This window comes from Microplitis mediator, chromosome 3 (assembly GCF_029852145.1).
Source record: "Microplitis mediator isolate UGA2020A chromosome 3, iyMicMedi2.1, whole genome shotgun sequence".
NCBI lineage: Eukaryota > Metazoa > Arthropoda > Insecta > Hymenoptera > Braconidae > Microplitis > Microplitis mediator.
In genome coordinates, this window is record NC_079971.1 from 17036828 (window position 1) to 17061936 (window position 25109).

General features: G+C 34.6%; 1 protein-coding gene across 1 annotated transcript in view; it reads left to right on the forward strand.

Annotated features, from left to right (window-relative positions):
- LOC130665167 (uncharacterized) overlaps positions 1-25109 on the forward strand; it is an 88870-nt gene that overhangs the window by 9646 nt on the left and 54115 nt on the right. The window lies entirely within an intron of this gene.

Here is a 25109-nt window from a genome sequence, read left to right on the forward strand (position 1 = left end):
TTAAATTTTCATTTATACTTATAATAAACACATAAATGTAACTATATATGTAAACTGGTTTAATATATATATCAGCTTACATAAATAAACTTAATGACTTTTCATGAAAAATTATTTATGTTAATAGTAAATTTTCTGACATTTAAATAAATACCGCAATGATATTTAATACGTGCATATCTTCTTTTTATTTAAAGTTAAAAACAAATTGCGAAATTATTAAGATTTAGTAATTTTTAAAAGCTTTGTAAGCATATGATTAATTTCAGTAATAAAACAAAAAGTAAAGAACATCATTCGATAAAGACTATAATTGATCTTTTAAAAAATTAAAATCTTATTCATAGAATGAAAAGTAAATAAAAAAATTGAATTAAAATATATTCCAGAGAAAATTTTTTACAAAAATTAATCTGAACTCATTTTCAAAGGAGACTGTTTTTACTTTTTTTCGTCTCTGAAATTTTGGAATTTCAAAAATTTCGGCGCCCCTCAAATCATGCCGCCCTAGGCCCGGGCCTAGGCGTAAATCCATCACTGTTAAAGGGTCTTTTAAACGTGAGTTCACGAAGTTCCCACGGTAACTTTCCAGTGGTCCCATGGTGGCTTCACAGTATTTCTGCGTCGGTTTTTTGGGGTTTTCACCGTGGTAGCTCAGTATTTCCTCGTTGTTTCCACGACGATTTCATGGTTTTTCCATCATTTATATATTTTTCTCTTATAGTTTCCAAATCTCTGTATCAATCATATTTTTTTATTTTCTCAGTATTATAACGGTGTCCCCCTTCTCTCAGAGACGAGCACGTCACGTATAGCGTCCCGGATAAGGGTACCACTGGAGTTTTAACCGCGGTCTCCAGTACTGGAATTGCTAGCTAGGATGAGAGCTGGGTCCTGTTATTAAATTCTACTCCGGAATTGAATGTCGTTAATTAGGTTCTTTATTGATGTATAGTTTACACAATTCACTCACCCACACACCCCCGAATTCACTAAATTTATCACACAGTTCTCAATAAATTATCCAGCGTGCAAACTCAAGCGTTCTCAACACGCACCAACGTAAATTCTACGTCAGTCCCCAGGACTCGCAACGTATTTCCAAATTAACTCTGTCCGGCATGTAAACCCACTGGATTCTTACCATGTACGGACAAGGGCCCAATCTTATGACTAGTTAATTATAAGAAGGGTTCCAGCGGGGTTGGCGTATTCGCCTCAACTCCAACTACTGTTTATTCCTAAGTTAATAATTAATGATTTTTCTCATAGTAGAGTCGGGTGATATCGCCTCAACTCTAACTAATTACCTCCAGTTCTCCAGCAACTCGCTGCCCTGGACTTCTCTCAACCTGGATTGACTGGCCCTTGGACGCTGAGTCTACCAACGTAGTAGATCTTACCGCTTAATTCTAACTAAGTTATACTTTTGGAATATATTAGAGGGTAGTTGGCGTGTCCGCCTCTCTACTATCTCTAGTCGAGCAGACCTTCCTTCTGCAACCGCTCTCAGTGCAAAAACTGCCCTTTTTAGCTCCGGCGGCCTCTTTCAAAGCCAAAATTTGACGAGAAAGGGCTTTTTCCCACTCCCCAAAAACAACGTTTTCATTAGGGGTGTCACGATTGGAGATCGTGATGGGCGTAGGTACGAATTTTCGTATAAACGTATTGAATAAAAGGGTACTTACACTGATCAAGGTCCAGTTCGTATGCCCGGCTACCGTTAACCAAATGCTCAGTTTATTCTGTTTATATTCAAATCGCACCCACACAATATCGTTGAAGACAATATTGATAAGTCCCAAAGCGATTTCCAATCTATGAGTGTGACTTATTTAATTTCACAATCAAACGTCGAGCGGTAAACGTAAGATTGTGTACCCCCTACTGTTGACTATCTGTCTGAGCGGTAAACAGGTAGAAATTAAGGGATAAAGGAAGGTGGGCTGCCGAAAAGCCTCGAGAAGCTAGTATTCTATTGCCAAAAGTATAATTGTCTGAGAAATAATGTTTTTCAAATTATTATGTTAACGAGTAATTTATTTATTTAAGATCCAGTATACTCAAAATACAAAAGGGATTACAAATATTTAAAACACTCAATGTAGATAAAATGTGTCATGCATATGTTTTATAATCAATTTAAAATATATAAAATAATAAAAATCAATTAATGATTACAATGATAAAACTTACCCTAAACAGGTTTAGGTGAGGTGTCAAGACTGTCAGCAGTAACACAGGATACTTATACACACGCGCTCTCGCGGCTATTTAATATGATTCTAATTTTGATTTATTCAGTTTGTTTTAATTATTTATGCGTTTCAAAATCTTCGTAGTTTATGTAAAAATATAAATTGGTAATAAGTCTTCGCGTTTTCCACGGTAAAATAAAATGTAAATTTGTTTATAAAATCTTCGCGTATTTTCGCGGTAATATAATTCTTTTAAAATCTTCGCATTTATCGCGGTAAAATATTCTTTGATTCTTCACGTTTCGTGGTAAAATTTAATATTAAATGAAAATAAAATGATTAAATAAGATGAAGATAATTAGCGCTACCGGAGCTTCCGATTGATATTAAATCACGACTTACGACGATCAAGGTCCGGTTCGTATGCCCAGCTACCGTCAACCGAATGGTGAATTTAATACACGCCAATTATTCTTCTGAGACTAGTAGAAAATGATATACCGATTATTCGAGTGCTTACGACGATCAAGGTCCGGTTCGTACGCCCAGCTACCGTTAACCGAATGCTCAATCGAGATATCAATCCTCTATCCACGAACACCGTCAAGTGTCCGGAGTTCGGTATGGTTCAGAGTTTGATTCCCAAAAGAACTGATGAGCTAAAGTCCATGGTCTTTTTATATGGTCTTCACCTATGAAAAGTGGTGGTACTTGTTTCCCATACGAAAAGACTTGGACCCACTTGAAAGTTCTAGGCTCATGCACACGTGTGATCCCTGGGAAATAGATTTTGACTATTGAGTAGGCCGATGACCTGGCGCCACTCTGCCGCCGAGGAAACCATAAATTTTGGTAGTTTCCATTAGCTTTCTCTAATTTCCAAGAATCACATGCAGGTGCACATGAGTTGGGTGGTCTATAGGTTTAAGAAGAAAATCAAAGAAAAATTACCGCTCCTATGCTTAGATTCTTAAATGAGAACTGATACATAAATTTTAAAAGTACGCTAAGTAGAAATGATGAAATTTAAAGGAAAAAGAAATCGATAATACGCGTGGTCCATTAGTACAACACGACCTAATTGTAAAGCGTTGACAACGCTCAGGTAGGTATATTTGTCCGGTACGACTGCTGGCGTCAGTAAGTCGGACGTCATAAAAAAAGGTCTAAGTGCAAGAGAACTTAGTGTGTACTTATTTGGGAAGAAAAATAATAAAATTTTTGAATGTAGCAGCTGACAGGGGATACTTTTCCTTCAATTTCCCCAATTCTTATCTTAATTACTATATCTAAATTAGACTATCTATAGTATATGACTGACGACCCTCAAAACTCTGGGCAATCAGTCGGTTTGACATCCTTAAGGTGCACTATCATACTCTCAAAATTTCAAAATTTTAACATACAACAAAATTTCATTATCAAAGTTTTCTTATAAATTTGTTTTCTTTCTGATGGGCGATGTGGGTACTCTGAAGAACCAGAATTTTCTTCTCTATCAAGTTCGCTCTTGACAACTTTTCCAACCCAATTGTAAAAATTAATAATATTAATTGGCGCTAGGAAACCTTTCCCTTATGAAATTAAATTTTCCTTTCAATGAGTAACCACATCCCCCCTTTTAATTCAGAATTAATTGAAAATTTATTCAAAATATTCCAGCCCCTCACGTAAACTTGAACAAATTTTTCAAGATTTTTCTTGGCCAGTCCACGCAGTCAATTATAACTACAATGTTAACACTAATTATACTTAATTCTAATTAACAATAATAATCGGAAAATAATAACAATAATAATCCTGCGAATAATTGAAAATAATGAAGAAACAACCTAAACTACTCTCGACGACCTTAAATTGTCTGAAACAATAAATTAACATCCACTCCGAATTTTCTGGGATGAAGAGTGGGTTGCCACATGAGCTTATTCCCAAGTCAAGGACGTCATCCATCTCATCCATTCTCGTATCATTGAAGAATGGGACACCTTCCGACGCTCCTGAGTCACTCGACCGATACCCACGCTCTGCCATGGGAAAATCGTCTGAATATTCCAAGTTGGCCCAATCGGGTTCCCGCTCCCTATTTTTCCTTTTCTTTCCTTCTTCTTCTTCTCCGGCTGCTGAACTCCAGAGCTTCCGGCCTGCAGAACTTCTTGCTGAGGACATGGTTGCTCAGCATGCTTACTGATGTCTCTAGTAGGTACTGGTGGAGTATCTATTTCCACCTGGGACTTCTCAACGGCTCTAGATGTTGATGGTTGAGGTATATTTGGAGGTTACGGTGGATTCAGATTGATTACATGTTTTTTCCTGGACCTGGTGAGGGGTAACGGGTGTTGATGCAAGGGCTCGATAATTTCTCCAACATGACACTACTGTTGGAGAGACAATGTGGAGACACAATCTTCTTCCCTTTTCCGTTAACTCCCCCCCCCCCATTTTCTGCCAGATTTTTTTCCAGACAGTTTTGTCTTCGATCTCTTCTCCGTTGGTTTCGGCGATGTCTCTGTTCCTGACGAGTTACACTCGCACTTGGAGTCGGGTCGGTTTGGGATGATGGAGGTTGACTCACCTTCACCACCACGCTCACCACGGTGGGCTGATTTCCACCCCCTCGGCTCGAAACCGAGTAGCGTTTTACATGAGGCCCTCCTGAGCTTACTCTTCCTCCCAATCGATCAAATACTGACTGGTGGAACCCACGTAGCTGCACACCTTCTTCTTCTCTCCTCCCTCCTCCGCCTCTTTGATTTCGAACTGAGTGGCGCTCTCGGCCTTCCCTCTGCCAGCTTCTTTTCTCCCCAGAAGTAGGCTTGTGTCGTTCCGGACCTGTATAGTTCCATGAACTATATCTTTTGCCGGATATGTTTCCCTTATTCTCTAAAACTCACTACGGTATACTCACATAGTTCTTTTTTTTAACCAATGAAATTCGACCAATGACAAAGCTGTATCCATAGATATTTATACGACGATTTTTGTGATTGGTGATTTCTTTTAGGACTGAGCTTAAACGCCAGTCATAAGTTTAAATATGTTTTAAAGCGCTTAAACTTAGTTGTGACTTCTGTACCATGCGAGCGGATTTTCTCAAAAGCCGGTTTAATTCGAACTGAAACACGAAGTAAATTGTCGGCCAATAAAATTTCGCCTTTTATTAGTAGCAATTATGAAAGTTAAAGATAATTAAGATAACACTGAAGTTAACCAACGACTCATAATTTTTGGATTTTTTTCAAAACGATAAATTATAAAAAAAAATATTTAAAGAAATTGCACCTGTAGTTTTTTTTTAATTTCAACATGTGCATAGTTTTAGTTTTTTCTTTTCGTTGTATACACGGAAAAAAAAAAATAGTAGTGGCTACTCTCTGAGATAGTACTGAGTTCTTTCTGTAAAAAAAAAATTTCAGACAGTACTGTATGCTATCTAGACTATATCCACTACTCTCTGGAAAGTACTGAGTACTATCCCGGACAGTAGTGGATATAGTCTAGACAGTAGTGGATACATTCTAGATAGCATACAGTACTGTCTGAAATTTTTTTTTTACAGAAAGTACTCAGTACTATCCCAGAGAGTAGCCACAACTATTTTTTTTTTTCCGTGTAGATTTGTTGTAAAAAAAATCCAAAAATTGTTAATTTTCTGTTACCTTCAGGATCATTAATTAAGCATGATCTCTACAAAATAAGTCTACTTTGAATTCTAAAAATAGTTTTACATAGATTGTTGTATTATTATCCTTACAGATTTTTATTTGATTGTTATTTAATTATTACTTATTAACAGTTAATCTCAGCATACTTCTAATTGTAAACCATTAAAGCTTAAAGTAAAAGAAACTTCATACTTATTTTGTTACTTATCACTTATAATATATATATATATATATATATATATATATATATATATATATATATATATATATATATATATATATATATATATATATATATATATATATATATATGTATATATATATGTCGGAGATAAAATAATACTTGGGTTTTTCCTGAGACTTGGGAAAGTCCCAACTATATTGAGTTTGTTTTTAGACAATAAAAACATAGTAAAAATATTTTACAATTTAATCCGCTTAAGATTTTGTTAGTTTTCATATTTACGTTTATGACGGTAGACTTAAGTCGAAGGAGCCCGTCTGGGCATTCAACGTAGACACGATCGAGAGATAGCAATATTTTCGGTATAATGAGTTTTCAAACATATGGAAGTAATTGTACGAGTTTGTAAAAATTACCTGAGATATAGTTTTGGTCGATTCGGGGACTCAAGAATATTGGATACAGAGAGTGAGTTCTAATTGAGCAAAGGAACGGACAACATTGCTATCCGACCGATCGTGTATTCGTTTCGATTTTAATTTTTCCGCCGTATACATTTTACAACAGTAACTAGAATATTTTCAATAGTTGTTATTCTCTAGTAAACTAATCGCTTGTAATAATGTGTGTATTTAATATTGTGTAATATTTGATATTTGGTAATCTTTGATATTTTCTCGGATACTTTAATATTGTGTAGTTGTCCGATACTGATATTATTGCTTGCAATCTTATTGTTTAGTGTATACGATATTTGTGAGTAGTAACTACCTGTGTGTGTTCGTTAAATTGTTTAATAAATAAGATGAGTGGCAAAGATAACGGCGTAGACCCGAGTCTCATTAATACCTCAACTGGTAATTCGACATATATATATATATATATATATATATATATATATTCTATTCATAATTTAAACAGTTACGCGGATACGTTTCTGCGAACTAGTTCCTTTTTGCGATGGAAACGTTCCATGCTCAATCCGGATTCAAGCCGGATCGACACAAGCCTACCCAGAAGGTTGACACTCCTCTCTTCAATTGCCACTTCCAGTATTCCCAGAATGGCCCTCCATCTGAAAATCATTTAATTAGTAACTTGGAAAGTAACTAATTATTTTAAAATTAAATTATTGTCAGAGAATAACGACATTAAAATTAAACTAAATAAGATTTAGCAGGGGAAATAAATTTAAGCGAGGAAAGAATTTTAGCCAAGCAGATAAAATTAATTTTTAGTTTTCAACCGTGCACTGGTGCGTGGAATCTTCAGATCAGGTATGTAGTGAGATCCTAAGGATTTTGCAGCCTCACTTCTTAATTCCACTACGAGTGGGCTTACTATCTTGGATACTACTGCAGGCCCCAGGTATTGATTACCAAGGCTCGCTGAATATTTCTTTGCCTTGTTACTGAGCTTCTGATTAGGGTAGAAAACCTTATCTCCCAGCTGAACTTTAGGAATATCTTGATTTTTTACATGGTATTTCTCTTGACGCCGACTCTCCTTTTTCATCAGCCACTCCACCTTGTGTCTGAGCTGGTTCAATTTTTGGATCCTTTCCTTCCATGCTGAACTATCAATACCCATGTCTTCGAACTCAGTTTCCGTAAGTTTACCAGCCAACCTGGGCTCGTGACCATGTACCAAGTAATATGGAGACAGTTTCAACGCAGCATGATAAGAGCTGTTATACGCCAGTTGTAGTTCTTCAAGATTCTCATCCCATATAGTTTGATCCTTGTCTATTTATGCCCAAATCATTGGTTTTAGGGTCCTGTTAATCCTGTCTACGGGATTTGTTTGAGGATGGGAAATCGCCAAGGGAGTAAACTTTCTCCCACCAGTCTCAAGTAAGTCTGTACCGTTTCGTCTATGAACTCGTTACCATAATCAGTAACTAAAAATAATGGATAACCCCGTAGATGGAAGGTATGTTTGAAGGATTCTACGACTGCCGACCCAGTATGTTTACGAAGTGGATATAATTCAATGAATCTAGAATAAAGATCTTGTTTCACCAGCACATACTGGTGTCCTTTTCTGGATCTCGTAAACGGTCCGGTGACATCTACTGCAACCGCCCATGGTACTACGGGTTGCCGAATTTGCATTGGGGCTTTCGCTGAAGTTTGCTTGTATTTGACCCTTTTACATATTTCACAGGCCTCCACGAAGTTACCAAAGTCTTGGTGTATCCCCGGTCAGTAATACAGGGCTTTGATTCGCTCGTACATGCGATCACGTCCCAGATGTCCGGCGTCAGGTTGTTCGTGATTCCTTTTCAGGACTTCTAGGATTTCTGGCTCACGTAAAACCTTTTTCCGAGCTTCTTCATCCCCAATAACTGATTTTAGAGGATCTGGTTTACAGTATTCGAGTCTATCATCCTCGATCCTCCAGTCAGGGAAATTATCCGGGTTCCTTCGAACATTATTAAATTTCAAATCGCACCAACTAGACACTTGAATATGAAGAGAATGGATACCATCCAACTTGCTCTTCACATATAAACAGTCTTCTGGACCTAGATCTTCATACATCCTAGAAAGCGCATCTGGACCCTCATTTTCTATGCCTCTTCGATGTTCCACTGTAATCTGATGGGATAGCAGCTCCATAGCCCATCTTCCTAATCGTCCGTTTGGGTCCTTCAGTGAGTGTAGCCACTTTAAAGCTGCATGATTGGTCAGCTAATGGTTGAGTGTCTATGAGAGCTTGCTTCAACTCCTGGAACGACTTTTCCTCTACTTCAGTCCATCTCCACTCAGTGTTAACTCCGGTCAATTTATTCAGGGGACATTGAGCCTTGGCTACGTCTTGAAGATGGCGATGATACCAGTTGATGAGTCCTAAGAAAATTCTAAGTTGTTTGCACTGAATAAAACAGCTGGTCGTTGACATGCTAACCCAGAGGCATTGTAAGTGTCCCCTCTCGCATCAGAGCACATAGTGTCTGACTAATGGGCCGTTACCACTGCCGCTTCGCTCTTGCCCATTTCTAACTCATTCACACAATCATTTATTGTATGTGCATTAGGGTGCTTCATTTCGGAGCCAAATTTTTTGTTTTTAAATGCATGTAGAAAAAACCATAGTTCAACACAAAAAAAAAATTTTCGCGCAAGAAAAAAAATTCTATGTCGATTACAGACCTAGCTCATTGAAAAATTCGATTTTCCCATTTAAAAAACATGGGAACAATTTTTCACTTCCCGCTGAAAAAATCGAAGATTTTCAAAAAATTCGGGAAGTTATTGGTTTCACCCCGATTTTCAAAAACCGGGTTTTCATCATATGTCGACATTTGAAGGTGCTAAGATGCTATTCTGACATTTTCAGAGCGATGTCTGTATATATGTATGTATATATATATATATATATATATATATGTGTGTGTGTGTGTGTGTGTGTGTGTGTGTGTGTGTGTGTGTGTGTGTGTGTGTGTGTGTGTGTGTGTGTGTGTGTGTGTGTGTGTGTGTGTGTGTGTGTGTGAGTGTGTGTGTGTGTGTGTGAGTGTGTGTGTGTGTGCGCGTGTGTGTGTGTGTGTGTGTGTGTGTGTGTGTGTGTGTGTGTGTGTGTGTGTGTGTGTGTGTGTGTGTGTGTGTGTGTGTGTGTGTGTGTGTGTGTGTGTGTGGATGTAAACCTCTCACATCTTTTTGATGAATGAACCGATTTAGATGGTTCTTGCGGCATTCAAAAGGTATCTTCTGAACTCAGATTTACAAAAAAAAAATTTAGACCATTTACTCAAATAAACTCGGAGATATTTAAGAAATACGAAAAAAAATAATTTTTTTTTTCGTTGATTTTTGATAGTGTGACAACTGTTGGATCGATCAATTCCAAAATCTAATCAGCTCTAGAACTCGATAAAAGCTTTCGATTGCCACCAAGAACGTCTCAATCAGATAATCTGGTCAAAATATATCGTCGACGAAAGAAACAGTAGAAACCGGTTCTTTGCAAATATCGTCGAAACGACTAAACCAATCATTCCCAAAATTTTATCAGCTCTAGACCTCAATAAAACGCGCCGAACGCCACCTCAACCGTCTTAATCGGATAATCCGTTCGCGAGATATCGTCGACGAAAGAATGAAAAAAAATAGTTTTTTTTCGTTTTTCGTGAATATTTTGGAAACTAACGAATCGATCAATTCAAAAATCTAATCAGCTCTAGAATTCGATAAAAGCTTTCGATTGCCACCTCAACCGTCTCTATCGGTTCAATTGTTCGCGGGATATCGTGGGGAAAGAATTGGTAAAAAATGGTTTATTCGAAAACAATGGAATACAAACGTATTTTTGAGCTCGAAGAGCTCGAAAATGTATTCACAACAATGTTTACGAGCTCAAGTAGCTTGAAAATAGCGGGAAGTTTTAGGGCTGGCCCACAGGGTCAACCGATAGACAGATTTTTTTTTAGCTTTAAGTATTTTTAACCTCGTTAACAAATCAATAGATCAAATAGACTAATACATATTTTTGTAGAAAATTGAACGCTCTACAAAAAAGGTCTCTTATCATTTTTCGATAAATCCATCTATTCAAAAGTTATTAGAGCTCGAACTAAAGTTGGAGATCTTTTTACTTTTCCGGTCAAACTATCAGATTTATCACAAAATTTTGTGAAATCTTTTTTGTCGACAATTTTATTCTCTACAAATTATTATCAGTAAAGTTTTTTCAAATATCGCATTGTTTTCTAGTTATTTCCATTTCAATGTCGAGCTTTGGAAATCGATCAGAACCACTTTTTTAAGAGCTTGAAATCAAAATGAAAATAACTAGAAAACAATGTGGAATTTGAAAAAACTTCACTGGTAATAATTTGTAGAAAATAAAATTGGCAACAAAAAAGATTCTATAACATTTTGTGATAAGTCTGATCGTTTCACCGGAAAAGTAAAACGATCTCCAACTTTACTTCGAGCTCTAATAACTTTAAAACAGATGGATTGATCGAAAAATGATGAGACCTTTTTTGTAAAGCGTTCAATTTCCGACAAAAATATGTATTAGTCTATTTGATCTATTGATTTGTTAACGAAGTTAAAAATACTTAAAGCTAAAAAAAAAATTTTCCTATGTTATTTCAATGGGAAAATCGAATTTGTCAATGAGCTAGGTCTGTAATCAACATAGAATTCTTTTTCATGCGCGAAAATTTTTTTTTATAATTGCTGCCTTTAAAGTTAAATATTCGAGCGTCGTGTGGTGCGAGTAAAATAGGTCTTTCTCTCGATAATTCGACGAAACTATAAAACGATGTCGAAAAATCAGCTGTTGGACTTTTCAGCATGATTTTACTGTGCTGAAAAGTGATTGCCTAGAGAAAATGTATACAAATTACCTAGCAACCGTCGTTTACTCAAGTTAGAAAAAGATAGTGATACATTTTTCTCCGTATACTCCTACTGTTGCATTTATCCTAAAATTCGCACATGCGCAAATAGAAAGACGACAATTGGAAACCTGCATTGTGATCATATGTTTCTTATTCTTATTGAATATCATAACTTGTGTGTTTGTATTGCGAAAATTATTATATTATTATCATATTATTTATTGTTTATTAAAAATTTTCACATTATTAAAAACAGTCATAGATTTTAATTAATAGAATTCAATTGAAAAATAAAACATAAATAGATTGTTATTATTTACACCTGTACAATTATTTATATTTAGGAGGTAATTTTTTATTCTTTGAATGATTGAATTCCTCACAATTAAACTTTAAAGGCAGTCGTTATAAAAAATATTGTTCGATACAAAGGATTAAAAAGAGGGATACGGCATGCATGCATTGTCAACAGTCGTCTAGGGATATGTTCCATTCACAACGAGAACTCGTACCTACATATCTCTTGCACGAGCGAAGCGAGTGATGCTCCATTTTGTCACACATAACTCATTACTCTTAACAGTTCTTGATCTGTCCAGTTTTCTCGGTTTGCGCGAGCTTCTGCTGGATGTAAAAAATCATTTGCCGAGACACCCTCTTGGGGATGTCGTAGTGTCCACATCTTCAGACTTTGTTGGATGTCTTTCCATCGTCTATCATTGAATGGATAAGTAGGGAATCCACCAAAGTTTGTCTGTGTCAATGGGCGGAATGCTGACGTTGGGGGTGATGCCCTCGGCGTATCCACATAACGAATATCCGCCTGAGGACCCCAGTGAACACATCACGTAACAGGGATGTCACATTTATAGAATGAAAACTTCCGGTTACGTAAAATCGTAAGTCACATGTACATCACATCTTCATAACATGTATATCACAATTTCACACTCATTTACGTAACATTGTTACGTAACATAATGAACGTAACTGTGATGTCAATGTGACGTACATGTTACATTGGTGATATAACGGCGATGTTATTTGAATATCATATTTACATTACATAGAAGTCATGAAAAAATACAAATTTTACGTTGAGGTTATATAACAGTGACCTCTTAGTGACATCATTTTCTGTTAAATTGTACACAGCACTTTTATGCGCTAGAAATCATAATTGCTATATTAAAAAAAAAATTCATAAAGAAAAATCATAAGAGATATTAATATGTGATTTATTGGCTGAAAAACATACATACTTTTTTAATATGAAAGTACATTTTTTTGAATAAATATTTTAAAATGTCCAAGTTCTTACTTTTGTTTATTTTTCTCGATACTGAAATGTTATTTTTTTTTTTTTTTAATATCGTCCCGTACGGGTCGATACCGGACAAAAATGGATCCGTTGGACTGGCTACCTCGAATGTGCATTCGATTGGGGGATAAAAGGTGGATCATATGTATCCTTGGAGGAACAATTTGCGCGCCCATAAATTTCTTAGCGGTGGATTCTTGAAATACCAAATCTTTATTGTGCACACTGCTAATCCAAGTGTTTTATTTTAAAACACTTTAAGCGTTTAAATACTTGTAGTCACCAACTAAACACTATTTTAGTGTTCAAAGTGTAGTAAACATTTTAAACGTTTAATTTTAACACACATAAAGTGTTTTAGATAATAAGGCACCTTAAGTGTTTAGGCATCAATACACACTTTAAGTGTTTAGTGTCATTAATTAATAATATAAATATTTTTAAAATAAAAATAATAATTTTTTCATTAAAGTACAATCAATGAAATTTTTATAATCATATTTCTAATATTAAAAATAATAGTTGCCTTTGAATAAAAGTCGTTATTGATTGTTGTCATATCCTGGAATCATATTTTTGTTATCAGAAGATTGAGATAATTATTGCATCACACGTTCAGCATAAAAGTAGAAATGGAATTCAGCATAAATTAAAAATATATTTGGATTTTTATCAAAAAAAAAAAGCTCTAAAAAATGTTTACACTTGAAAAAAATTAGAAACTATAGAAGTAACTTTAAAATAACTGGTTATTTATTGAGTTATAAAAATCATTCAGAATCTGAAAATATACAGTATAATACAAATAATTAATTACAATAAAATAATAAAAGAACTAGAAAAAGATCGGCAACACATTTGATAAAAATTAGTTAAAATTTGAAAAATTAAATAAATAAATATTTATTTATTTTCTTCCATTAAGTATAACATAAATTTTATTATATTGTTCGAATGTTATTTTTAAATTATGTCCACTGTCATAGCAGCTTCCGATTGTGACAGTCCTTACAAATTTCCGCATTTGTTTTATCCATCTTAAGAACTGGAATAGAAATTGAATAGTACACAGAAAAAACAGTTAACTTGCTTCAAGAAAAATATTGTCTTCCGAATTTTCTTTCTTGATTTAATAAAAGTAAAACACTTGATTCAAATCTTTTTTTTGGTTCAAGACAGTAAATTCTCTTGCTCCAAAAATTTTTTTTTTTGAAGCGAAATTGAAAATTTCTTGGTTTAAGAAAAAAAATTCTTGGCTACAGAAAAGAAGTCATCTCTTGCCAAAAAATCAACGTTTTGAACGAAAAAAAGTTAACTTGGGCTAAGAAAAAATTTCTTGGCCCAAGGAAAAAATTTTCTTGCTCCAAAAAATAAACGTCTTGATTGAAAAAAAGAAATCTGTCTATCGGTAGACCCTACGGGCCAGCCCCAAAACTTCCGGCTGTTTTCGAGCTCCTCGAGCTCCTCTTCGAGCTCGAAAATACTTTTGTGTGCCATTGTTTTTGAAAAAAACCGATTGTAGCATTTCTTTCTCCCACGATATCTCAGGAACGAACTGACCGATTTTGATGGTTGAGGTGGAAATAAGTGTATTTTATTAAGTTCTAGAGCTGATTAGTTTTTGAAGTTGATCGTATAAGTCGTTTCTGAGAAATCAATAAAAAACTAAAAAAAAAATTTTTTTTTCGTAATTCACCAATTTTATTGAGTCTACTTGATCAAATGATCTGAAATTTTCAGAAAAGTTAATGGTCAACAAGCTCTTTCGATTGCCGCCTCAACCATCCAAATCGGTTCATCAGTTAAAAACTTATAGACCGGTCACACACATATATACACACGTACACACACACACATACATACATACATACAGACACTCGGACATCATTCTGAAAATAGTCAGAATAGCTTCCTAGGACCTCAAAACGTCGACATCTGATGAAATTTCGATTTTCGCAAATAGGGGTGAAAACAATAACTTCCCAATTTTTCGAAAATCGTCGATTTTCTTAGCGGGAAGTTAAAAATCCCTTGGGCCAAGAAAAAATCTCTTGGCTCAAGAAAAAAATTCTCTTGCTCCGAAAAATAAATTGCTTTAGTGAAAATAAAAGTTGCTTGGGCCAAGAAAAAAAAATTTCTTGCTCCAAAAGTTTGCTTCTTTAATGAAGACTTAAATTTTTCTCAGTCAAAAATGTATTCTCTCTTCGAGAGGTTGACGTGTGGATTTTTTTATTTTTTGTTTTTATTTGAAACGTAATTTTTTGTGTTTTTTTTCCGAGAAAAATTATTCAAGACTTGAATTTCAAGTAACTTTAATATTAAATATTAAAGTCATGAATCATGATGTATTATAGGATATACTATAGTACAATTCAAAAGGATACTTGTAGTTCTATCAAATGACAGAAGAGTTCCCGAACAAAATCGTAATGAAATTTGGAATATAACACTTCTGAAATAAATGTTTTACCAGGGACACTACATGTTGTAGGCGTGATCTCGTGGCGAGCACCGAACTACTCCCGCTGGTGCTGTCTAGCACCGGTGACCTTCCCCTTCTCCATGTCGATCTTTTCTTTCAAGAAATTTTTTCTCTTGGCTTAAGCAACTTTTGCTTTCTTGGTCGGAGAATACAAAAATACTTGCGTAAAAAGAATAGTACTTGTTCCGAGAAATTTTATTTTCTTTAACCAAAAAAATGCAATATTGCTACAAAAAAATAATTTATCTTGCTCTAAAAAAAATATCTCTTACTTTAAGAAATATGAACTCTTGAAACAAGTGAAAATTTTTTGATTTAAGCGTAAAAATATGTTGACGTGAGAAAAAAAATTTTGATTCAAGATTAACATTTGAAGATAATTGTTTACTGGGTGCAAGTAAATTTTTATTTTCCGAATAGATCAAAAAAATTTTCTTGAATCAAGAATATTTTCCTTGATTCAAGTTAACTGTTTTTTCTGTGTACCATTAATAGTCATAAAATCTACAATAACAGAATCTTAGGTTGATGAGCAAATTTTATTGTAGAGAAATTAATATTAAAAATTAATAATTTAATTTAATGTTTAATTTTCATTATTATTTAATATTTTTTTATTAAATTTCTTTAATTATTTCAAAAATGTTTATTATTTTCTAAATTCAATATTTAATACATTATAAAAAATATTAAATTTAGAGAATAATAAATATTTATTATTTTAATTTAATATTCGATTGTAATTTTTATCACAAATTTTGTGTTAAATTTATTCATTTATTTTTTAAATATTAAATAATCAATAATAAATATTTAAAGTTAATAATTTAATAATATTTAGTAGAAATTAGATTAAATAATAATATAATAATTGATATCAATAAATAATACATACGGATAGTTAACCTCAATTATATTGCAGCACTTGAAAAAGTATATAAGCACAATTTTCTTCACTAATATTTACAAATAAGTAGTAAATAATATTTATCAAAATGTTCAATTTAAATCACTATAGAGATTCAGTATACTGAATATAATTGTTAAGCACATATACAATTCGCACTTTTAAAACACGTGTTGTGTATGTAGCAACTTCAACATTTAGTTTTCGTGTAAACCCTGTGCGCGCGCATCGTAAAGATGCGGATCATACATTAACATATATGATCCCTCGCAGATTTGAATCACGGTGGAAACACGGTGGGTTTGTTCCATTTAACCACTGTGATTACGTGGTGTATCCACCGTGATTACACGGTGGCTTGACCACCGTGTATACACGGTGTTTCCACTGTGATTACGCGGTGAATACACTGTGGAAACACGGTGGTGAAATAGCACAAAGCCACCGTGGAATCACGGTGGATACACCGCGTAATCACAGTGGGAACACCGTGTATACACAGTGGTCAAGCCACCGCGTAATTACGGTGGATACACCGCGTAATCACAGTGGATACACTGTGTATACCCGGTAGTGAAATGGAACAAACCCACCGTGTAACCACAGTGGATCCACGATGTTTACACTTTCACGGTGTTCCCACCGTGATTCAAATCTGCGAGGGATAGTACATTTAGTAACGTATGGCCTAAGATTAAAATGAAAATAACTAGAAAAAAATGCGGAATTCGAATGAACTTTATTCCAACTAATTTGTGGAAAATAAAATTGTCTATAAAAAATATCCTATAACATTTTTTGATAAGTCTGATAGTTTTGCTGGAAAAGTAAAAAGATCTGAAAATTTATTATAGATTTGACTTTCCAGCTCCGATAATTTTCGAATGGATGAATTTATCAAAAAATGATGACACCTTTTTTGTAGAGCGTTAAATTCTCTACAATAGTATGCTATGGACTTGTTCATATGACGTGCGAATGCCGAGCTAGAAAAATAAAAAAAAAAAAAATTTTCCCATGTTATTCAAATGGAAAATGGAGAATTGCAAATAGGCACCTCTTAATATTAATATTAAGAGCTCAAATTTTAATAGAATTTTTTTTTCATCATCTCAAACAATATTTTCACTGTAACTAAAGAAAAAAAAATAGTCACTTTTTTTGGCCCACTCTAATGAACAGATGTGATCATATCTAAGCATTTTTTACCGGGCTATTTTTTCGATTCATCATATGTTTATTTTAAAATACTATTCCTTATTAATTACAGAAAGAATGTCATCAGAGAAAATACGCTGATACACAGAAACTTAACTTCGAAGATATAAAAAATGTATTAGTTCAAGAATATCTCTATCGTCGTTTAAAATGAAAAATCTAACATTTATTTCATTAATAAATGATGATCGTTAAGAATTCATTGGATGATATGAACCGAGTTCAATCATTTGTAAAATTTTATTTTCAATACAAAAAAATACGTTTTGATACATCTACATCGTAATGCATAAATATATTTGAAAATTATTACACTTTCATATTTTGAAATTGTTATTTGTATCATTTATCGATTGACAAAATTGATAGAATTTTTTTAAACTGTTTAAGAAATTTGAGCGTTTTATAATATATATGTTTTTTCGATTAAACGTTTTTTCTGAAAAAGTGTTTAATTTCGGAATATCTGTTTCAATTAAAACCACTCGAGGTTTTTTTAAACGTTTAATGTAACAATTAGCGCTTTATAATAAAACAGGTAGAAGTGGTTTTTTCTTTAAACGGATAAAACGTTTTCGGATTAAACACTTGAGTGTGTTACGTGAACCTTTAAAACACTTGTAATGATTTATGCGATTGTTTAAACGTTTATACCGTTTTACTTCTAAGCGCTTAAGTTGCAGAAAACTCTAACGTGTTTTATTTTAACACACTGAGTTAAACACTTGGATTTGCAGTGTAATTTCCATATAACATACAATTACTGTATCGAAACAGTTTGTTTTGAATTAAAAATTTTATAAATGCTCTACTACAGATGAGCGCCCTTATAAGACTATCCGTTGCCTTCTTTAAATAACAAATATCTTGTTGTTGCGTAATCACAACTACATTCAAATTTAAATGTAGTTGCACTTCCGGCAAGTAGAGGCAGCACCTACTGGGGCCTAGTGTCTGGCAATTAAAACTTGACTTGCGCATTGTGATGCATGCACGTATGAATTTCCTGCCTCGTGTCAAGAAGACCGACGCCATTATTCTTGCGTTCATATAATTTCAAGTGACACCACGTGTTTTTTATAATCAATTAAATTTGCACTCATCTTGAGTAAATAAATAAAAGTAATTAATTAATTACATTAAGGGTTCTTAACTCTCTATAAAAATATAATTATTTTTATAATTGCGAGCACCGGAGCTCAGAAAATAAATAATAAAAACATCATGTTGTTAAACAGTGTAAGAATTGCTTGAAAGCAACGAATGTGGAAAATAGTGTGATTGTAATAAATAAAATAATTAGACAGTTTATAATTCATATGATGCGTACAGCACCATGTATTGTAACATACTGAGCAATTTATGAAAATACAAAAGGTATTAAGCAGCTTATAATAAGTCTATGTGTGTGTATGTTTGCTTGTGAATGTGTTAGGTATGAATATAGTTAGACTATTGCAATATGTATGTGTGTGATATAAAATTAGTTTTGTTATCAGTATTTTAACACTCCCCCTCAAAACTATTTTTTATAATTTCTTTTATGTACCCCTTAGTGTCCATAATTTTAAACCAACACTTTCAGCTAACTGTTTGATCTTGATTGGCTGCAACGGTTTTGTAAGCATATCTGCCCTGTTGTTTTCTGTTGGACAAAATTGGACTTCGACGATCCCTCGCATTGGAGTGATTTTATGTAAAAATATCGTACATCGACGTGCTTGGTGGGACTCGTAGCCTTTAAACTATTTATGGCGCTCTGATTGTCTTCATATTTCACTATTGCAGATTCTTGTGGTTCATCGTAGAATTCTAGTAAGTATCTAATCCACGCAGCTTCACGAGCAGTCTCACACAAAGCCACCAGTTCAGCTTCTGTGGTTGAAAGTGCTACAGCAGTTTGCTTTTTACATGCCCAACTTATAGCTCCATCAAATAATTGAAATATGTAGCCTGTATTTGATTTACGGTCATATCTGCACCCCGCCCAATTTGCGTCCGCGAAGCCAACAAGTTTTCCATTCTCCGCTTGGTGATTGCTTAATTTTAATTCATAATTTTTTGTATATTTCAGATACCTGCAGACGCGTTTTAATTCTAACCAATCAATCTCTCTGGTATCTTTTATATTTTGACTCAAGATGTATACAGCAGCAGAGATATCTGGTCTTGTGTTGACAGAAACATAAAGCAAGGCTCCAATTAATTTTTGGCAGTAGTCCATCGTAATGTTCTTCGAGTCTACTCGTAGTTTTTCATATCCAACATCTAATGGATATGCTGAATCCTTAGCATCGGTCAAATTCGATCTTTCTAGAATTTTTTGTATGTAATCGCTTTGACTGACATAGATGTCACCTTGCTTATCTCTCCTCACTGCTATTCCAAGGTACTATTGCAAATCACCAAGATCTGTGATTGCGAATTGTTCGTTGATTGCTGTCTTTAGCGTTTCGATTCTTTCAGCTGACTTGCATGCAACTACTATGTCATCAATATGCACAACCATATAAACTGTTGGTTCACCATTGATAGTTTTAAATAAGCATGAATCACTGTCACAGACTTGAAAATTTAAATCGGTTAATACACTCTTCAGTTTATCATGCCACGCTTTCGCTGATTGTTTTAGCCCATAAATTGTTCTATTCAGTTTACAGGCCCAGTTTTCTTCTTGTCGCTCCTCAAATCCAGGTGGTTGTTTCATATAAATTACTTCTTTCAGTTCTCCGTTTAAAAATGCAGTTTTGTCATCCCAGTGTTTTAAGAGTAATCCACGCTTCCCTGCAATTGCTAATAAAGTGCATAATGTTGTATGTTTTATAACTGGTGCGAAGATTTCATTGTAGTCTATTCCATATTGCTGTGAGAAACCTTGTGCTACCAATCTGGCTTTGTATCTTTGAGGTTGACCACTCGAATTCTCTTTAATTTTAAATACCCATTTAGACCCAATAGGTTGCTTGTTTCGTGGGACTGGTTCAAGGTTCCACGTCTCATTAGCTTTCAGGGATTCAAGTTCCTCAATCATGGCTAACCTCCATTTTTCAGCATCTGGGCTATTCATAGCTTGCTCAAATGTCGACGGTTCTTTGGATGTTGTTTTACCCGGCTCAAACTTGTTCTCAGCACTTGCCATCATAGCCATCCTTTGTAATAGAGGTATATCATCTTCCGATGTACCATTACTGGATTCACTCGTGTTTAAAGTATCAGTATCGTTGATTTCAGAGACAGGATCAGCACTGCCTTGACTTATGAGTTTCTGATTTACAACTTCATTTTCAGGATTCGTTTCTTCTGTTTCAGAGAACGGAACATACACTATCTTTTTAATTTCTAGCTTCTCCTGTTTCTTATCGCTGCTTCTGGTTTTCATTGGTTCTGAAATAATTTCAGGACTAATAATTTCCTTATTATTATAATTATCATCAATAAGGTCAAATGTCACCTCTGGTTTTTTGTTGCTTTTTTCATTTTCAATAAATTTTACATCTCGACTTACTATCACCTTCTCTGTTACTCTATTTAGAAGACGATAAGCCTTGGATTCTTTCGAATATCCTATCATGATGCATTCGCGTGTTTTGACATCCAGTTTCTTCCTCTTTTCTCTAGGTATGTGCACGAAAGCACGACATCCGAAGATCTTCATGTGGCTTAGATCAGGTTTCTTCTTAAACCATAGCTGATAAGGAGTGACTTCTTTCTTCTTTGTTGGTAAATTATTTTGAATATAAGCAGCTGTAACCACTGCCTCACCCCAATACTGATTAGGTAAACACCCATCTGCTAGCATTGTCCTTACAGCCTCAATCAAAGTCCTATTTTTTCTTTCTGCTACTCCATTTTGTTGGGATGTATAAGGTGCGGTATATTGGACGTTTATCCCTTGTCCTTTCAAGTATTCTCTAAGTTCATCATTTACATATTCACCACCTCTGTCAGACCGAAATGCTTGTGGTTTTCTATTAAATTGAGTCTTCATTGACTCAACAAAATCTTTAATCACTTGAGTTGTTTGCGATTATTTTGTTAGTAGAAATACGTGAGTATATCTACTGTAGTCATCGATCAATGTTAGTAAATACCTTCTACTTCCAGTACTCCTGACTGGCATGGGCCCGCACAGGTCTGTGTGTATTAATTCTAATGTCTCAGTGGTTTTATCAGTTGATTCTCGAGGAAACGGTTTCCTGTTTAATTTTCCACGAATACAGTCTTCACAATAAGTTTTAATTTCACAGGGACTTATCTTAATCCCGTCAGCTAAATCCTTATCGATCAATTGTTGTATTGCCTGTGTGTTTCTGTGTCCTAATCTTCGGTGCCACTGGTGTATGCAATTGTCGCTATGGGATGCTGATGTTTTTAGGGCACTTGCTGGCGTTCTTAAAATATACAATTCATTATTAATATCCGATGTAGCAATTTCTTCATTGTCCTTGAACACTGTCATTCTATTTTTGTTTGCTATCACACTGTAGCCGTTAAGGTCTGGAGCTCTTACAGATATTAAACCCGAGTCAAAACTCGGTACAAACAGTACATTCTCCAGTTTTAATCTTTTGTCTTCACCTGAGTTTGTCATGCATTTTATTTCACCAGAACCAATTCCGTAAACATCGCAATGATCTTGGTTAGCAACCTTGAATTTAGTTTTATAACTGGTATCCAAATAGTCGAAAAATTTAATATCGTTGGTCATGTGACAGGTTGCACTAGAATCTAAACACCAAAATGAATGTCCTTTTCTTTTACTGTGGGTGCTGCAGTAGGCTGTCTCTTGAAAATACTCATCACTGCTGCCGTCACTTTCTTCCTCACGTACCTTTCTGGCTTTTACAGTGCCTTCAAAATGCTTATTTTTCTGCTGCCATCTTTTAAATTTTTCACAATTGATTTTAATATGGCCTTCACGATTACAAAAGTAACATTTTACTCTATTACTCTCTTGTTTAGATTTATACTCATATTGGGATTTATTTCTATTAACTTTCAAAGCTGAAGCTTCCTCTTCATCGATGACCTCATCACTCAACTTTCTTGTGTATTGATTAATTAATTTGTTTGTCACTAATTCCATAGTTAATTCTTCATCAGGTCGAGCATCTAAAGCTGTTATTAAGGGGTCATATGACTTTGGTAAACTTGATAATAGTATAGCAACTATCAAATCCTCTGCCAGTGTCCTCCCCATATTTTTTAATCGACTCGCAAACTCCTTTATTGTATTAATATGTAGCTCCATATTACCATTTTCACTCAATTTCAGGTTCATTAATTGCCTCAATACTGCTGACTTATTGTTTAAAGATAACTTCTTATGATGATCCTTTAGTGCCTGCCACGTTTCTTTCGCCGTAGCTAAATCGCTGATTATGCTTACTTGGCTATTTTCTACCATTTTATATAGTGGAAACCTAAAACATGCAAACCTCTCAATAAGACAATTTATAGATAAATTGAGAAAAATATAGATAGCCCGAACTGGGAATCGAACCCAGACCAATTCGGTAACGCGCCGAGTGCTCTACCAGTTGAGCTATCCGGCCCTATACTATATTCCGTTCAATTTGATCTATAACTTATTGAGCCACACCGTCCTTCTTACGGTAATACACCATTTTATATAGTGGAAACCTAAAACATGCAAACCTCTCAATAAGACAATTTATAGATAAATTGAGAAAAATATAGATAGCCCGAACTGGGAATCGAACCCAGACCAATTCGGTAACGCGCCGAGTGCTCTACCAGTTGAGCTATCCGGCCCTATACTATATTCCGTTGGTAGAATATATACCATTAAACGAATTGTCGCCTTTGCCTTACGGTCTAATTTGTTCCATGCCACGACTTCACTTGCTGCTGTTGCTGCTGTTGGTGCTGGATCATTTACTACATCCCAAACGCCATTTTCATCTAGGAGAGCCTCCATTCTGAATTTCCACATTTGATAATTTTTGAAATTCAGCTTCGGTATACCAAAACACGCGTTTGAGTTTTCTCTTGAATTCATCTTGAATTTTACACTTATTACAATCTGCTCAATTAAACACCACTGTCACTATGATTGGGTCCTGGGCCCATAACCTGTTGTTAAACAGTGGGAGAATTGCTTGAAAGCAACGAATATGGAAAATAGTGTGATTGTAATAAATAAAATAATTAGACAGTTTATAATTCATACGATGCGTACAGCACCATGTATTGTTACATACTGAGCAATTTATGAAAATACAAAAGGTATTAAGCAGCTTATAATAAATGTATGTGTGTGTATGTTTGTTTGTGAATGTGTTAGGTATGAATGTAGTGAGACTATTGCAATATGTATGTGTGTGATATAAAATTAGTTTTGTTATCAGTATTTTAACACATCAAGCATTCCAGTGATCTACAACCTGGTCCTGAGGAGGTTAATTCAACGGAAATTCGTACAGGTGCTAAATTACTCTTTTATAAATTAATTCAAGTGCTCATCAAAATAAAAGACTCAGTTTTATTATTTATTTAATTATCATTATGCTCAATTTCTCAATTAAATCAAACGTTATTTTTCGCTCAGTAGCCTCTGCAATCATGCTACCACGTGTTCAACAAATAAATTAAAATCAGTGTAATTTATTATGAGCTCATTAAATTCAATTAAATTGAGTGATCATTATTATTTAAACTCAATAACTAAATTAGTTATGCATTCAGTGCTTTTAAAAATAGTAATTAATGTGTTCAATAATTAACTTCGCTCGGTAACCTCGGATTTCATGTTACTTTTCATTCTGAAATTTTTGCGATCAACTCAGTGTTCAATTAAACTCAACTTAATTATTTTAATTCGTTTATTTACTCGAGTTCAATTCAATAATTTGTATTCAATCATTTACGTATTCATGAGCTCAGACATTTACAGTATTGAAACATTAAATCAATGATTTAATTTGTAACCCAGTGATATTTTGTGCTGTGACAAATAAAAATATTGTTATAATTTTAAATATGCGTATTTTTCCAACATCCTAACCACCAACCAGTCCTGGCATGCATTTATCTTATTATTATTACATCATTTTATGCTTCGTCTTCAACCAATTGAAGTAGAGCACGAACGGCCAAATATGGAGCTGATCTGGTCCCGTAGGTGACCGTAGTGAGTTTATATGGAGTGATTTGGCCTTGTTGGTTGAACCAGAGTATTTGCTGAAGTGATTGATCGCGTTCGTTGACCAAAATTTGTCTAAACATCTTCGTGATATCTGTTATGAAGATGAGCTTATGAGTGCGAACTCCTATGAGGACGTCGAAGATGTCTAGTTGCAGTTTTGGACCGGTGTGAAGCACATCGTTGAGTAAAAGACTTGAGCTGGTGGTTTTTGAACCGTTGAAAACTACTTGCAGCTTGGTTGTGATGCTGCTTTCCCTTAAGACTCCATGATGAGGGAGATAGTAGGCCGGTTCACTTGTTGTTGATTGAGTTAATTCCACGATGTGGTTGAGTGCTTTGTATTCCCTCAGAAAATCAAGGTAGAGTGCTTTCAAACGATCGTCATGATCTAGACGACGTTTGAGATGAATAAGATAGCGGTATGCTGCTGACTACGAATTCCCCAGCTGTTGAGGTGACGATTTGATTGGCAGTCGGACTATGTATTGTCCTGAACTGTCTCGTCGATGAGTTTGTTGAAAATGCGCTTCACACGCCTCCTCATCTGGGTTGAGTTTCTTGATTTTATTGACTGGAATTTCTTCTTGAGTCCAGAAGCGTGATAGCAGGTCTTGAA